The sequence below is a fragment of the Phacochoerus africanus genome, chromosome 12, assembly GCF_016906955.1.
Source record: "Phacochoerus africanus isolate WHEZ1 chromosome 12, ROS_Pafr_v1, whole genome shotgun sequence".
Classification (NCBI taxonomy): domain Eukaryota; kingdom Metazoa; phylum Chordata; class Mammalia; order Artiodactyla; family Suidae; genus Phacochoerus; species Phacochoerus africanus.
Genome location: NC_062555.1, coordinates 8,727,931 through 8,745,804, shown reverse-complemented (window position 1 = coordinate 8,745,804; position 17,874 = coordinate 8,727,931). Strand labels below are relative to the sequence as shown.

Sequence of the window (17,874 nt, the reverse complement as noted above, 5' to 3'; positions counted from 1 at the left end):
CTCAATTTTAGGGGCTTTAAATATTAACTCATTCCCCCTAATAATCCTTCATGTAAATTTTATTGGAAGTTATATATGTAGAATGCAGATGATTTTTAGTTTAATAACTCTGTCAGCAAAAAAAACACTTTTATTAATGCGACTGCCTTTACATATTGATCTTATGTATTTATATATTTATGCTTCTCATTCTCAGGCTTCACAGTGGAATTAAATAAGTGAGAGCGGAGAACTGGACTTTTCAGGCTGTAGAAGAACCAGTGACAACATGTCGATCGCGTGTCTGCTTTTACGGATGAGCGTGAAAAGCACTGACCAGTGTATGGATTACGCTTTTTCACCTGTTCGGAATCTCTGTTCAGAAGTGCTTGGGAATGTATCTTCAAAGGTGTTCTGAAGCATTCTCAATTTTCCAGAGCTTTGTGAGCACATAATTTACTTCCTTGAAAATGTGGAAAAGTAATCAGATAGTTGTGTATTATTTAGAAACGATTTCTTGAGTTACGAATCCATCAAAATATCCCAAACAGATGCAGCCTCCATCATCTGAGAGGGAGGACTCCGGGCAGAAATGTGTGCTTTTACGGTGTTTACTACTTTAGGTGAATGTACTATTTTACTATAGTGTTTTTTTGTCTTTTTACTTTTAGGGCTGCATCTGCAGCATATGAAAGTTTCCAGGGGTCGAATCTGAGTTAGAGCTTCAGGCCTGCACCACAGCCACAGCAACGTAGGATCTGAGCAGAATATGCAAACTGCACCGCAGATCAGAGCAACACTGGATCCTTAACCCACTGAGCAAGGCCAGGGATCTAACCCACATCCTCATGGATACTAGTCTCGTTCCTTAACACTAAGCCATGACGGGAACTCCTGTTTTACTAAAATTTAAATAAATATTGTGAATTAGAGTAAAACACAGCCAAAAAATACTATTAAATTGCCCCTACACTATGTATATATCTTATGTTTCAGACACTGAAATAAAATTCTATTATTTATGGATTTGTTAAGATAAAAGTAAAAAGCCTACTGGTTCACATTCTAGTGTTTCTTTTTTTCTGCAATTAACGTGGGCACAATCAAAGTAGCTTTTCAGTAGCAACATCAATGCCATGTGGATAATAGCTTTAAGTACTATGAAAGCATAGCAACAGTCTTACTACTGTCACAAAATAGTGTACAATATACAGCAAAATATGTCAGGAACATGGGTACAGAGCATCTTTAAATAAAGATGTACCAGGCTGAAAAAAATCGTGTCAGATACACATGAAGAATCTAGGCAACATTTGTTTTCTTTTTGTTCCATTTTGTGTTTTCTTTTCTTTTTTGGCCGCCCTGCAGCATGTGGAGTTCTTGGGCCAGGCATCGGATTTGAGCCACAGTTTTGACCTTCACGACGGCTGTGGCAACGCTGGATCCTTTAACCCACGTGCGGGTGGGATGGAACCTGAGTCCTGCTGCTGCAGAGACTGACCTCTTTGTGCCACACCGGGAACTCCCCAAAGTTTGTTTTTAAGCAGAAAGGATAATTACGTCGCATTTTGCAGCACTACCACTCTAGTGCCTTCAAACTCATCTCTCCTGCTTCTGTTTGTAAACATAGGATTTTTTGACATAACACATGTTAATAATATATTCTAGTAACACATATTTTCTGTAATCAATAAGTTAATAAAACAAATATTATTTCCTTATACTGAAAGCAGTACCATGGCCTTCTGTATACATGCACTCACATGGCAAATATAGTCCGTTTCTATGGCTGGATTTTTATTTATTTATTAATTCATTGGTTTAATCTGCAGTAGGTTTTTACCTATAATAAGTACTGCCTCCAGAGGTGACAAATAAATATTAAACTATACCTACCACTGAGTCTCAAAGTTATTGCTCAACCCAACCAGGATACCGTCTAACAAAACTCATTCTTTTTTAATTTGTTTTTTTGTTTTGTTTTTTTTTCCTTTTTAGGCCTATGTATAGGTGTTCCTGCAGTTGCCACCTATCCAGCAGCTGTGGCAACAGCAGGATCCTTAACCCACTGTGCCAGCCAGGAATTGAGCCGACATATGTCTCAGGGTTCCAGAGATGTCACAGATTCCCTTGTGCCATAGCGAGAACTCCTATAAAGCTGTTTCTTATTTTTGAGAATCATGCAGTTTCCTCGAAGATAGTATGGATTCCTCTATCCTGTCCTGATTTTTGATGGCAAAGATGTGCCTAGCAAATAAATTAATTGCAAAACTTGACACTACAGAAGTGCAGGCATTAACTACATAAGACACAAAATTGAAAAAAAAAAAAAAAGAAAGAAAAGGGAATGTGCATAGGAAAAAGGATTGGTGGGGAGAAAATTTAGGCAATCAATGTCCTGAAGTGCAGAAAGTTACCAAGGTCTGAGCTGACAACCTGACCCTTGAGGAAATATAACGAATAGGCAAATTTTGACCCACTCCAAATCCTGACTAGCATTAGTTGATTTTTAACTTTTACAAAGTATTTTTTTTTCCTTCAAACATTTCTAAGGGATTATTTGAACATTTTCACCAGCTTAGAATTTTCTCAACTTCTGCAGTCAATCACTGATATGACTTTGAGTGGTAACATATCAGTGCAAGTCTATTCAAACCATTCGATAAGCCACAGGTATAGAGTTTACACTGAAACTGACAATATACTATAGTGCCGCATAAAGTAAACGGCAAGTCTGTTCAATAGCTTGTGACCTGGCCAATTTTATGAGGCTACAAAGTGAAGGCTTCATGAGGGCATAAATCAGAAATAGAACCTAATTCCTTAGTAGCTGCCTAGAAATAAGTCATGCTTTTCCTATTTTCTTTTTCTCTGAAAGATACATCATCTATTTGTATTAAAATATTTCAATGTGGCAAGACAATTATGCTGTTCTTCCTTGGGTTGCCCTGTATATGAGCCCCCCTTCAAATATTTGAGAACTTACCCAAATAGAGCTTTATCTCCAGAAGCATAACGAACCATAGTTCTCTCTAGAAGCTAATCTCTATAACTATAACTAGTTACCTATAACTATAGAACAGCCTAGAGGCAGGTCTCATTTTCCCATTGCCCCTGCAACCACGTAGTGGATGCACCATCCAAGTTATAGGAATCAGGTGTGTCCACCCAGAGTTTGGGTCTTAAGAAGTTGACGCAAGAATAAAGAGGATGCCTAGAGCAGTTCTCTAAAGCAATAGTGCTCCCAGCAATAAGGGCGGTGTTCAGAGCAATCCCATGTTTGCTGGAGCTAGTAATGACGGCCTCTCTAATGAAGGCTTATGCAAGATTTTCACTTTGTTTTGACTATGTGGCACAAGAGTATGCTTCTTTAACCTTCTTGGTTATTCTATATGCTACGCAATATCCTTTAATAGGTCCTTATCAAGTTAGGTCAGCTAGAGCCTATTTCTCTTAGTTGCACCGAAACCATCTGGGCTCTTATAGGTACTGGTGTCAGACGTGATTTGGAATAGTCTCCATGGACACGAGGGAGACCATATACTTGGTTTCTTGGACTAGTTGGAGAAAAAGGCTTTTTAAATCCACACAGTATTAAGGGTGGAAGTTTGACAATGGAAGGACCACCTGTGCTCATCGAGAATGAAGAACTTGCTGCAGAAATGGCATTTGGGACTCTGTGCCTCCACAGAACTGAAGGAGAAACATAAAAAATTCAAAGACTAAGGGTGGGTTGGCTATTACAAACAGAGATGGCTTGCTTCAAGAGCTCAAAATCCTACACTTTTTTTTTTTTTTCTCAAAGCACAGTAAGAATGGTGCTAAAGGCATCTTTTATCTCTTGCAGCTGTAGGGCTTCAAATAAACTTTGATCCCGAGATTGAATTTAAACTTCAGACAGATCGGTATGTTCAAGTTAGAAAGAACACTGGGAAGGGATGGGGAACTGGGTGGGGGATTGGGATTAACTGAGAATAATTCAAAGCATTAAATCAAGGACAAGCTCGCTTTCCTTGTCCCCAAGAAACTGCACCATCTGCCCTGCCGGATGGGCAAACTCTCTCTTGCTTTCCATCACTGCAATGATTTTAATCAAAGGAGTGACTTTCATTGGGAAGCCAATGTTCATTCCACCCCACGTTCATCACCCATGTCCCACGGAAGTTCATTGAAAATATTCTAATTTTCCAAAGGCTATCATGACTTTTCTGGTTTTTATCGGAGAAAGAACACTAAACACATTGGTGAAAAGAATGCCCACCAGCGTCTCTGATGAACATTGTATTCTGTAGGATGGGGACCCAGCTAGTGTGAAAACTGGTGTGAAATCAGATGACATTTCTGATTTCAACTAAGATACAATTACTCCCCTATGACAGGGATAGAAGCAGGTATTAAACATCAGAGGCTCAGTGGAACACAGTATTGCCATAGATGACAGATCTACTAGCATGTTACTCAAAAAAGGTCTAGCCTGTAAGAATTTTAGAGTTTACTAATCAGGTCATGGTCCCTTGGGACTTAAATTTGGGACCAGTGCTATGAAGGTCTATTTAGTGTGTATAGTTGGAAAAAAAAATTAAGTCTGCAACAGAGCCTTGACTTAAGGCTTGAAGAGTGAGAAGACTGCTCTCCCTGGTCCTGAATGATTTCAAGGATTCAGGACCGCACCACAGCTTTAGAGCAAACCTTTCCTTTGCATTGTGAATTAATTCCTTGGGCTCCTGAATGACACCCTAATCTAGGAATCAGAGAGTGGCTTTATAGAAATAAGATAGTAAACTGAGTTTCCTTTGAATCCTCTTCAATTCAGATCTGGTGGGACCCGAACTCATGCCATGTTTATTTTCCCTGTCCCTGGCTCCCTAACCTATGATGAAGTAAGATCTATAAAAGTAAGAAGGATAAAATGAAGCTTCCCTCTCCTATGAAAAGACTACACTCAAAATGGTATTACTTTTTGTGTGTGTGTGTGTGCTTCACAGTTGCAGGAATTGGAAATCTGTTCAACACTGAAAATTTTGAGAATAGTAATCATATTCCAAGTCTAATTAACTCAATGTTGGCAAAAGTTTAATCACAGAGTAACTCTAATTAAAACTGTTTTTCCAGATGTAGTCGCTTACTGGTGGCAGGACTTCTAGCCCTAGGGATAAAGTTTCTTCTCCAGCACAAACTCCTTTTTCTATCGTTGTAGACAGGGAATCCTGGAAGAAGTTTTCTTTCCTATATCAGGTAAGAGTATAAAACACTCCCATTTTACTCAAGGATCAAATCATTCCTCAGCCTCTTCACTACAATTTACCTCACATGGATACAGACCATCTCATGTTGTTATGGGACATATTTGGTTCATGATGTCATGCTGAAAAGACATGACAAACACGAGGAGCAGATAACTGGGCTGCTGGCCATATCTCAGCTATGTGCAAGGGCTGCAAATACAGTTTATAAAAACTCAAGCATCTGATGCCTGAGTAAAATTTCTGAGAGTCCAGTGGTCCTGAGCATAAGCGAATATCTTATGCAAAGTGAAAAACAAGTAACTGCTCCTCCACTTCCCCTTCATAATAAAGAGGTGCAGGTCTTAGAAGTGGCAGCGAATGAATTATCTGATAACATTACTGATAACGATGACTTCAGTGATTTGTATTGGGCTGTCAGAGATATCAGTTGCAAATTCTTTCACTCCTTATTTCTAATTGTTCTTTTATTTTTAATGATTTCTATTTTTTATATTATAGTTGATTTAGTGTTCTGTCAATTTATACTGTACAGCAAAGTGACCCAGTCACACACACACATATATATATATATGTATGTATGTATATATACACACATACATACACGCACACATGTATATACATATATATACACACACACATACATACACACACACACACACACACACACATATTCTTTTTCTCACATTATCCTCCATCATGTTCCATCACGAGTGACTAGATATAGTTCCCTATGCTATACAGCAGGATTTCATTGCTTATCCAATCCAAATGCAATAGCTTACATCTATTAACCACAGACTCCCAGTCCATCCCACCCCCTTAACAACCACAAGTCTGTTCTCGGAGTCCATGAGTTTCTTTTCTGTGGAAATATTCATTTATGCTGTATATTGGATTCCAGATACACAATATAATATGGTATTTGTCTTTCTCTTTCTGACTTACTTCACTTAGTATAGGAGTCTCTAGTTCCATCCGTGTCGCTCCAAATGGCATTATGTTGTTCTTTTTACGGCTGAGTAGTATTCCACTGTGTGCATATATAACACATCTTAATCCATTCATCTGTTGATGGACTTTTAGGTTGTTTCCATGTCTTGGCCATTGTGAATAGTGCTGCAATGAACATACTGGTACATGTGTATTTTTCAAGGAGAGTTTCGTCTGGATATATGTCCAAGGGTGGGATTGCTGGGTCATATGGTAGTTCTATATTTAGTTTTCTGAGGTACCTCCATACTGTTTTCCATAGTGGTTGTACCAATTTACATTCCCACTGACAGTGCAGGAGGGTTCTCTTTACTCCACACTCTCTCCAACATGTGTTATTTGTGGATTAATAATGATGGCCATTCTGACTGGTATGAAGTGGTACCTCATAGTATTTTTGATTTGCATTTCTATAATAATCAGGGATGTTGAGCATTTTTTCATGTGCCTGTTGACCATATGTATATCTTCTTTGGAGAAATGTCTATTCAGGTCTTTTGGCCATTTTTAATTTGGGTCATTGCTTTTTTTTTTTGCTGTTGAGTTGTATAAGTTATTTGTATATTTTAGAGATTAAGCCCCTATCAGTTGAATCATCTGAAACTATTTTCTCCCATTTCATAGGTTTTTTTTTTTTTTAATGTTTTCTTTTGGTGTGCAAAAGCTTGTCAGTTTGATTAAGTCCCATTGGTTTATTTTTGTTTTTCTTTCTGTTGCCTTGGGAGACTGACCTGAGAAAATATTCATAAGGTTGATGTCAGAATGTTTTGCCTATGTTCTCTTCCAGGAGTTTGATGGTGTCCTGTCTTATATTTAAGTCTTTAAGCCATTTTGAGTTTATTTTGGTGCATGGTGTGAGGGTGCATTCCAGTTTCATTGATTCAAAAGTGGCTGTCCAGGTTTCCCAGCACCACTTCCTGAAAAGACTGTCTTTTTCCCATGTTATATGCTTGCCTCCTTTGTTAAAGGTTAATTGACCATAGGTGTCTAGGTTTATTTCTGGGTTCTCCATTCTGTTCCTTTGGTCTGTATGTCTGTTTTGGTACTAGTACTGCAGTGTCTTGATTACTGAAGTTCTGTAATATTGCCTGTAGTCTGGGAGAGTTATGCCTCCTACTTGTTTTTCATTCCTCAGGATTGCTCTGGCAATTCTGGGCCTTTTATGGTTCTATCTATCTATCTATCTATCTATCTATCTATATATATATATTTTTTTTTTGCTTTTTAGGGCTGTAGGTGAGGCATATGGAAGTTCCCAGGGTAGGGGTCAAATTGTAGCTACAGCTGCCAGCCTATGCCACAGCCACTGCAATGCAGGATCCAAGCCACATCTGCGACCTTCACCACAGCTCACTGCAACACTGGATCCTTTAACCCAATGAGAGAGGCCAGGGATCAAACTGGCATCTATGCGGATCCTAGTTGGGTTCATTACCACTGAGCCACGATGGGAAATTCGGTTCCATATACATTTTTGGAATCGCTCTTTCTATGTGATTGAGGGATTATTCTTGGCACAGCCTCACAGCTAGAATCTCCAGTCCTCCTGCTAATTCTGTGAGCTTTCCAGTCCAATGTCTGTACATAAATTCCTTTTTGCTGCAGTCATATTCTGTTCTTGCAAGAATGCTGACACAGCTAATGTGGGCCTCAAATGTAATTAGAGTCTGGAGTTCAACAAGAGTATAACAAATATTTATTTAGTGTTTGCTGTGTGCCAATCACTGTGCTAGTTAAGTGCTAAAATCATATTAATCAACATTTGTGTAGCTATAACAGTACTCTTCAAAGGTGTGCTGTGTAGATTAAATTGGATAATTATGGAGTTCCCGTCGTGGCACAGTGGTTAACGAATCCGACTAGGAACCATGAGGTTGCGGGTTCGGTCCCTGCCCTTGCTCAGTTGGTTAACGATCCGGCGTTGCCGTGAGCTGTGGTGTAGGTTGCAGACGTGGCTCGGATCCTGCGTTCCTGTGGCTCTGGCGTAGGCCGGTGGCTGCAGCTCCGATTAGACCCCTGGCCTGGGAACCTCCATATGCCACGGGAGCGGCCCAAGAAATAGCAACAACAACAACCACAACAACAACAACAAAAAAGACAAAAAAAAATTGGATAATTATTATGAAACTGTAATAAAGTGCCTTTCACATAACTAGTGAGAAATAAATGCTAGCTGCTATTTTTCTTTTGATAATTCATTATGTGTTTCTACGAGTGTTGAGCTGAGCACTTTAAGGGGATTATCTCATTTAATCCTTACAGCTGCCCTAGGAGATGGGTACTTTTACACTCTGCATTTCACTGAGCGTGATACATGCTCTAGCAAAATTTCCACTTGTTCAAAATGACATAGCTCTTAATTAGGTCCTAGAACAAAAGAAGTCTGAGAACTCCTGCCTCGATAAGCATAAACTCTGTTGAGAGTTGACCAAAAATAAAATTATCATTACCTTTATTTAAAGATGGCTTTTCTTTTGTAGACTTTTCACAAATACTTTCACATTCAATCTCACAATAGCTCTGCAGTAGGATGGGCTGGTTTTATTGAGATATAATGTGAAGCAATTTTGAATTAAAGGATCATAGCACAGAGTCAACTATGAGAGTAAAATGAGAAAAGTAACAGACTCAAAGAAATACAAAAGAAGAGGTCATTTTATATTTCTCAGAGGGGCAGGGCAAGGTTTTAATTATTTGTTTTTTTCCCTTTACAAAAGCCTAAGACAGCACATTACACAGAGTATGAGTTAAGAATATGCTTCTTCCAGATACAAGTGACATCATATGGTATTTGTCTTTCTCTTTCTGACTTAACTTCACTCAGGATGAGAGTCCGATTAGCAATGGGATCCTGCTGTGTAGCAGTGGGAACTCTGTCTAGTCACTTATGACGGAACATGTAATGTGAGAAAAAAAAAAAGGGGATTTCAGGGTGAAGGCAACATCATGGAATAAACGCATAAATAAATGTCAGCTTATGGGTGAGAAACTGGTAAATGGGCGTTCAGGTGGTAAAGTTAGACTGTGTGTGAATTTCAGAGTATTGGTAAATAATCAAAGGCCTTGCGATGACACGTGATCACTGGTTACACACAAAACTTTCGGTATGTAGATTGTATAAGGAAAATTTACATCTGGTGCCTTTTAAGTATCAAGAATTCTTTCTTATTTCTGTTATGCCCAATGTATTAAAATGGTTCCCATGACTTAGAGATGCTGAGTAAATCTCATCAGGAGGGAAGCCTTCTAAGTAATGCATAGAGAAAACCACTGAACACACAAGCAATATCAGACATGAGGTCAAATCCATTTGAAACCTCGTACCCACGATCAGGCAGAGACTCAAGGACCAAAGTAATGCTGGTAAGAAGTGAATCTACTTCATATGCTCTAAATAGGCAGTAGCACTCAAAGTGTTCATCTTTTCTCTTGAAACAGAAAAAGCATAGCTGGTACCTTCCCTTGCCCCTTGTACATCAATTGTCAATTTCTGCAGCAGGTTTTGTTTCTCTTCAACAATGAAAAATGGAGACCAAAGAAGTTTAGGGTTTTCCCTATATACAAATTGTACGGAAAATTTGAATTAGTACTTAAACTAAGAACTTTTGCCCATACTATGCATGTGACCATCTTAGATGTCATAAATACACACAAAAATATACAACAAGTATTAAAATAATACTAACTCACATATTATTTAACTGTTAGAAACTGTTTCCAAAGAGGACTTTTAAAAAGCATATAAATGAAATTACCATTTTTTTATGTTCAAATTGGCAAATTCCTAATTAAATTCAGTACAAGCATGGAGATTTTATCCTAAGTTATTCTGACATGCTTTATTCCAGGTATCGTTCCAAGGGTAATCAGGACTCTCAATGCACTATAGAAAAATTATCTCAGTCCCTTCTCACTTGATAGCATCTTAACGAATTACTTGAGAACTTTGGAAAACCAAACTTTAACAAAGGGTAGACACACCTTCCACATACCGAATTGTCTGAGAAAAGAAAGCAACCCTGCCCAGAAAGAACAGGGAAAATGTATCAAGAGAAAGAAGCCCTTTCCACCAGCCACAGGGAGTGTCTCCACACACAGCTAGGCAGCATGAGAAAACAGGTGATTATATGCGTCCACGATATTCACTTGAAATCTGCTTTGTTTCCCTCCCTTTTTCACAGAAGCTTCAGGCACAGTTGAAACAGCTACTAGAAGGGAAACAAACTTATGTTCAGTAAGACAGAGTCAGTGCCTGTGGTAAGAAATGAACTAAACCTGTATAAGCCTCTGTGTTCCTTAATTCCATCCTCAAATATTTACATATTAGCTTTTACGTAGAATTAAAAGACATTATATTCACTATATCATCATGCTATGATTAAAAGTTGATTCCTTATAGTTCTTACGTGTTGAAGGATTTTTTTCCTCTGAAATCCATTAAGCAAATGCACTGTGTGTTGTGTCTTTCTACTATGTTTTCCAGACTATTACTCAAATTTGTTAAGAACTGGATTTTTTCTGAACAAAGACAAGGTATGATGCTTCTCATTGCTCATGCTCAGTCTATTTGTTCCAGATGAAAATATCTCAGGCTGTGGCATTTCCACTTTACACCCCACTGGCCATTGTGCTCAATTGTTTATTATGAAGTTGGCATCATCCTCACCAGTGCAAGCCTGGGAATCCTTTCTCCTGGTCCCCTTCCTTAGACAATTCCAGGTTAGAGCTTGCCAATGAGAGGAACTTGTGAGATGTAAAAGACGGACCTGAAGTGGAAGCCATTATTCTTAGTTTATGACAACGAACGTGTGGGAGTCACACACAACTCCTCCCAAAATTCAGTGACATGGTGGCTTCTACAGATAGGCCAATGGCCATAGAAATGGCAGCTTGTCCACAAGCAGCCACTTCCAGATACTGCTCCATGGGCTCCCACTTCACAGTGGCCAGAAGCAGGCAGCTTCTGGGACCTTCTGCAAGCTCTGGCTTTTCCCTCCTTTCCAGGGCTTTGAGATTAAATGGATTATGGAGGTTCCACCTACTCTCTGTCTACCTAACTCTCTGCCTACCCCTTTCATCCCTTCACTTTTTGAGCTCCTTCCTTTGGTAAATATCATTTCCCATTTCAAGCCCCTTTATTCCCATAACGCCTTTTGCGGCTTTATTTTCTTAACCTCAGAGAAAGAAAGCAGGAGAAGCACCTGTGGCTGGTTTCCTACCGCATCTATGGTCCTCTGACAGAACACTGATTTTATGGTTGACAGCAATGGGTCCAAATACAAAATGCCTTGTAGCCTCTGGTGGATATGTGACAATGTTCTGGCCAAAGTGACAAAAGCAACAATGTGTGTTGGTATGTGAGTGTGTGTACATGTTGGGGGGGTTTCTTCTGTGTGGGTAAAGATTTCCTTTGCGGATTTAGGTACTGCCCTCTTCCTTCTCAACCTTTCCTGCATCCTTCTGAGTAAAGTGAACACCTGTAGCTGGAGCAGCCAGGTTGTAACCACATGTGAACAACCCAGGGCAAAGAAAAGCTTTTAGTCTGCAGCTCCTCAAGCCCTGGAAGCAGTATTGGCACTACCACCTCACTTCTGTAAAACACAGATTAGTGTTAACTGAGGACGGAAAAGAAATGCGGGAATGCAAACCTGCCAAGCATCCGCCATGACACCTTATCTTGAGAGCGCTTTAGAAATTATGGACGATCCCAAGAGCTGTTGTTTTTTGCAAGGTACTTTATAATAATAAGTAAATACCTAAATTAAACATTGACTTATTATTTCATGCACAACAACAACATGTTTTAACGAAAATAACTCTATTTTCTGAAACAGGAGATACTCTGTTAGGAGAGATTGGCATTGTTTCACATTTTTGCAAACCTCTTTAATGTCTAGCTTAAGAGGAAACACCTGATTCTTATATCTGTCTCTGCCCTCAATTTCCTGCAACATCATACACAATGTCACTTCTAGACACCTCTACTGTATACTCATAAGAGAATGAAAATGACAAAGGAAGCAATGACTTCTCAAATAGCGTAACCAAGGGCTTGACTCCATGGACTTTCTAAAAGTATCTCAGGGACCACCAGCTTTTTCCCCTGAGGACACTTTGCAAACCTTTCTTCTAAAGAATAATGTACATATAAACTATAATATTCAGAGTTTACGTAGTGGCTAGCAAATATATATAATAAGTAGTGAAAGATAGCTATATTGTTTTATAGGTAATAGCAAACATGGATGCTATAATAAAAATAATGAGAATAAACTTTATAGTTAAGAGGTAATATCAACTTTTATGTGCTTATCAACAAAATACGTTATGCTACGTGTCTAAAGGAAAGGGGATTTGTAATATTCATTCCCTAAGCATTTAACATGCAATATTTCATTTTTCAGGTCATCTAGACATAATAATTAGAGGTAAAAATCATACATGAGTTTAAATTTAACAGCTGTTATATGTTTTCAATAAGTTTGCCCTTTTTCATCATAGATTATCTTGGAATTTCACGGGGCAGAGAAACAAACAAATAAAAAGCAGGTTTTTTTTTTTCCTCCAGAAATGTGATGCCAAATGTCACACTGAAGCAACATATTTATTTGATATGCTGCAGTGGCAAGCTGCTAGGATCAGAGTTCTGAAAATCACCACTACTATTCTTAGTGGGGAACTCTGAGAGCCAGTCATAAGAGATATAAATGATACCATATGGCCTGAGAGCCTGATACTTTTGTAGATGCCTGGTATTGTGTAGAAGAAAAGTGGTCTAATAATAAAATCGTGGCAATATTATTTCTTTCTCGCCACGATATTTCAATAGTAATCTAAGCAATAAAAATAATAGCAGGTCTAACACAACTGGCAATATTAAATTGAAGAAGCAAATTGCAAAGCTAGTGAAATTGTTATCAGAGGGATTGATCTACAATAGAACCAATATTTCAAGCTCTCAAATAAATGTTCAATAAAGTGATGCTGCACCCATTGTGCTAGTGTTGTAGTGATTTTCCAAAGATGTATGACTTAGGAATATTTTGCAGTCTTTCATACACTGGGGCAAAACACAAAGAACTAAAATGAAAGTACACTTATTTTTATGTTGCATTGGGTTTTAGTTGTTCACAAGGCATTCCTTAACTCATCAAAAAAAAAAGAAAGAAAAAGAAAACCTAAAACAAAAAACTAAACTACCAGTTTCAAGGAATGAGTCTTTGTACTGGAAACCACGGAAACATTAGACTTTAGGCAGAAATGTTGTTTCTTCTCTGTACAAGTGAATGCACTCAATGTAATTGTTCCAGAAAGTTTTGGAGATGGTTCTTTATATATTATAAACAAATTACAGTTTTACGTTCTCTATTGCATATTAAGGAAACATTAAAAAATGATTACTATAAATGTTTACCTTTATAAGACACTAAACATAGAAATATATCTCGATACTTATCATCAATATCTATCAATGAGTCTATCTATCTGTTTATCCATCTACTATCCATCCATCCACCTATTTATCTAATATGTCTTGTGTTCAGGAGGGGCAACATTTTGGTGCTGTGACAACCCATCCCCCAGACCCTAGGCTTAAAACAGCCACACTGTATGTCCTGCGCAGTTTACACGCCCTGTGGATCAGCGGTGGCCTCTGCTGAGTGCAAAGTTCACGGAGGCTTTATGGTCCTCCAACTGCACACCTTGGAGCATAAAGCCTTCGCGGTCTTCAAGTAAGGGAAGACAAAGTGACGTGTGTTTTATTTTTCATTTTTGAATACCGCCTTAGCCCATAAACGGCACATTTTACTTGCACTTACTCTTTATGTGTTAGAATTTGCCACATTGCACAGGGGACCTGCAAGAGGACTGGAAAAAATAAGGCAGCAGGTCGACTATTGGGTGAGTATTCCTCTCTCGGCAGTCAGCCCTCCTAATCATTAGACACCCTTTTCCTTTCTTCTTCCCACTTGTAGAACACACTCTACCCTCCCCCAGGGCAAGGGATCCAAAGAGCCCATCACTGTGTCAAGTGCACAGAGCAGGGTATGGACTGGCTTGTCAATCAAGTTCAGACACGGCTACATGGGAACGCATGCAAGAGATGCGTTGCCTTCTTCCCACACCTAACGTCGGCCGTGTAGGTGGGCGAAATAACTAGAGCAAACACGGCTGTTTGTAAAGAGCAGGAATAGGAGGCACGAAGAAGTTACTGTTGGCAGTCATCCTGGAACCCACCACGGCAAACACAGGGGGACTCCTTGCCCTAGAGGTGGAGAGCATTTCTTGATCAGGCCTGATTTTACTTTCTGGGAGATTCTTCTTTTCCCAATTCCCCTTTACCAAGAACTGCAGCCACAGCTCTTTTCCAGAGATGGTTCTTAGAGCTGCGACATTTTTTTTTTTTTTTTGGTTTCATTTGTGTCTTTCTGACTCTCTTAGATTTAGAGGGCACTGGAAGCGGTAAGGATTCTAAAGGAAGGCCACATCCTTATTCTGATCTTTTAATGAATATGTGTCCCTCGGACTGTCTTAACTTTTGAGCACTGGGAGTCAAGAAGCTCTTTTAAGTCAGGAGGCCCGAAATGTTTGGACTTTCTCCCTTCCCTGTCCTAAAGAGAGCTTGTCCCTTTCATGCCCCCCAAGAGAGCTCATTGGGTTCTTTATCACATGACCAAACAAGGCTATGAGCCGGAAGCCTCTGCTTTTTAATCTCTTTCACTAGGACTGCCATTGCAGGAGGCAAGTGGCTTTCCTTACATGTAATGGCAGAGGACAGCCTTATCAAAGGACAACATGAGTCGACATCTCGTCTCACCAGCAGGCCAGTGTCATCTTTGCTTTTGTTTATTTCTTGTGGAAGCATCTCAGGACTAAGAGGCAACTACTGGGAAGTCAGGGGAGACGAGGTTATATGGTGACAAGAAATCCAGAGACAACATAATTTCTGTGTCTTTGTCATTATTTGGGGACTCTGTGAAACTATTTTCTTCGTTCTTGGAAAGAAAATATTTACCTCTCTAACGTGTAATGCTAGCGAAGAAATTAAAAGCTCCTTGCCAAATAATTGCAAAATAGGGAAAAGTAATAAGTATTTTGATAATAAATTCCACAAGCTTGTATGTTCAATACTAAAAAATCCAAGAAGCTCTAAAAGCCACACATGAGTTTATAACTAATTTGACAACCAAGACTGATCTTGCCTATGTTCTCCTGGAGAAACATCTTTCCTGAAGCAACATGTGGCTCTTACACAGTCCTAGACAAACTGGAGTGCTACGTGTTATGTGCATCATGTTATCATGCTCAAAGGTGAAATACGGTACCTACTAACACATATACACCAAAGGTTTTGCATCTGGTACCAAGAACCTCTAGTTCCTAAATCATGCAGAGTAATGGGATATCCTGGGTAACTACCTGTACATAGGACCCCGACACACACTATGTCTCCTTATTTTTAGTACATTTAGATCCATGACCTTCCTTCCCCACATTCAAAATGTGCTTATTTTTCTTTCTGATGTGCATGTGGTTGTTATCATCGTTCGTGTTAATTACCGTCTGGATGATGAAGGAAAGGGATTCAGTGTTGCCTTTGCAGAAGCCAATGGTAACATTCCACTTGGCAAGTTCTCATTTTTGTCATGCAAAACCCCAAAACTTTAGGAGGTTCCTAGTGGCCCTAACAGGTTAGGGATCCTCGGCACTGCTGTTGCACTGGTCACTGCTGGGGCGCTGATTTGATCCCTGGCCAGGGAACTTCTGCATGCCATGGGCGTGGCCACCCCCCCACAATATTTTATTATAATTTATGGCATCCAGGAAAGAATACCGAAACTACCTAAGGAATTAGGTAAAACTATCGATGCCAAAACTCTGAACACGGGTTCTCTATCTTCCATGCTTTAGTGATGAAGATGAATCACATCTCAGAACGTCTAGGATTGTTTTGCCAGAACTCTGGTAGAGATTGAGTTTGATCTTTCTCACAGCCCCTGCCCATTACTTACATACGTATCTATAAATGTATTGGTAACTGCTGTAGAGAGGAAAGAGAACAGACTTGCTAAAAAAAAAAAAAGGAATATTAAACAAATTGGGTGAGTTAGATGATAAAGCGATACCTGAGTAATAAAAAAGTCAAGAGACATTTGAGAACTATACAGGAGGTAATATATTTAAATCCAGTAGGTTTTACTTTGTACCAAATTATGTGAAATGGTTCCATGAATAAAATTTGGTTACCAGCTTTGCAGGAATGGCAGTACCTACTAAACCGAGCAGACATCCATAGAATTAGATCATGCCTACCTTTCTCCTTTCTTTTATTACCTTGTCAGCATACTATTTAAAATGTCTCAGCAAACTCTTCCCTTCGCCACTTTAATAAGTAGATTTGCCAGGTGCAGCACTAGCAGGAGGCTCATAATGTATTTAAGTTTGAAAAGGAGGCAATTATATTTCAAGGTTCTGATTGGCTATATTTTAATTTCAGAACCATGAGATGCACTGATTTAGCTGGTGGCTTTCTGAAGTAACCATGTACATTTGCACCTGTTCGTTCTATTAAAACAGAAACACCTTGCCAGGGGTGAGCAAAGGATATTGGTCACAGAAGCCATGACAACTCGGTCCCTCTGCTCTTACCATTGATTACATTTCTTGACAGTCGCATGGGAAGTTAATTACTGGTAGGAAATTAACACCCTTGCAAAATAATAAGGAAAACATAATTATATGGAGAACTCCCAGAGACTGTTTGTAGTCTTAAATGTGATATTCCCCAGTCTCTGAATAGCTATGGCAACCTGGGTTTTGGTACATGTCTTTTTGCCTATGTTCCTCAATACAGGTCCTGTCCCTGACAAAAAGTGGTAATTATTAATGCTCAATTTCCTTTTAAATTATTAAAAAGACTTCTGAATTTTCATCCACCTAACTAAATATTCCCCAAAGACTGGCTCAGTGAAAACAAGATAAAATTGACTTTGCATATAAAGTGAATCATCTTTCTAGAAAAATAAGGCTCCTTGAGAAAGACTCAGGATACCTTATCTAATTTCGGTTTGTAATCTTGTTAAATTAAATGTCTGCCTTCTCTATTACAGGATGGAGGCTCAGTGAATAGACTCTAAAGCCAGGCTACCTAGGCTTTCATTCCCGCCCTGTCCTCCAGAAGCCATGTGACCTTGTGGAAGGTTATTCACCTTAACTATGGCATCTGCTCTCTAGAGTGGAAAGATCTTGGTTTGTAATAATTACTGTTCTCCATTTTATCCTGAACACTACGTGTTCCCAGTCAGAGGCAGATTCGTTATGAAATCCTTCACAACGCATAACAATGCGTCGGCTCCCCTTCGCCTTAGTCTTTACTTCTGGGAAGATGTGATGAAAGGCAAAGCAATTTTTTTCCCCCCACAAATAGTCTGATACCATCATAGATCAGGGGCCAGGGAAAATGCCTTTCTTCACTAAGAAAGAGAAAGAAGACAGCTGTTCCCTTCCCTACCTACAAGAGTCTCCTTGGAAACTAATGGGCTTGAATCTGAACTTCAACTCTTTGGTGTATGAATGAAATATCCACAGGAACCAGAGAGCCTCCTGTGTCTCAAATTTTACATTATTGTCTCATCGCCCAAAAATTCTCCAAATTCTG

At 39.2% G+C, this 17,874-nt stretch overlaps 1 protein-coding gene across 1 annotated transcript in view; it reads right to left on the bottom strand.

The window, feature by feature from the left end:
- The window catches only part of BRINP3 (BMP/retinoic acid inducible neural specific 3), a 195,530-nt gene that overhangs the window by 70,524 nt on the left and 107,132 nt on the right, over window positions 1-17,874 (bottom strand). The gene's annotated exons all lie outside the window — the stretch shown is intronic.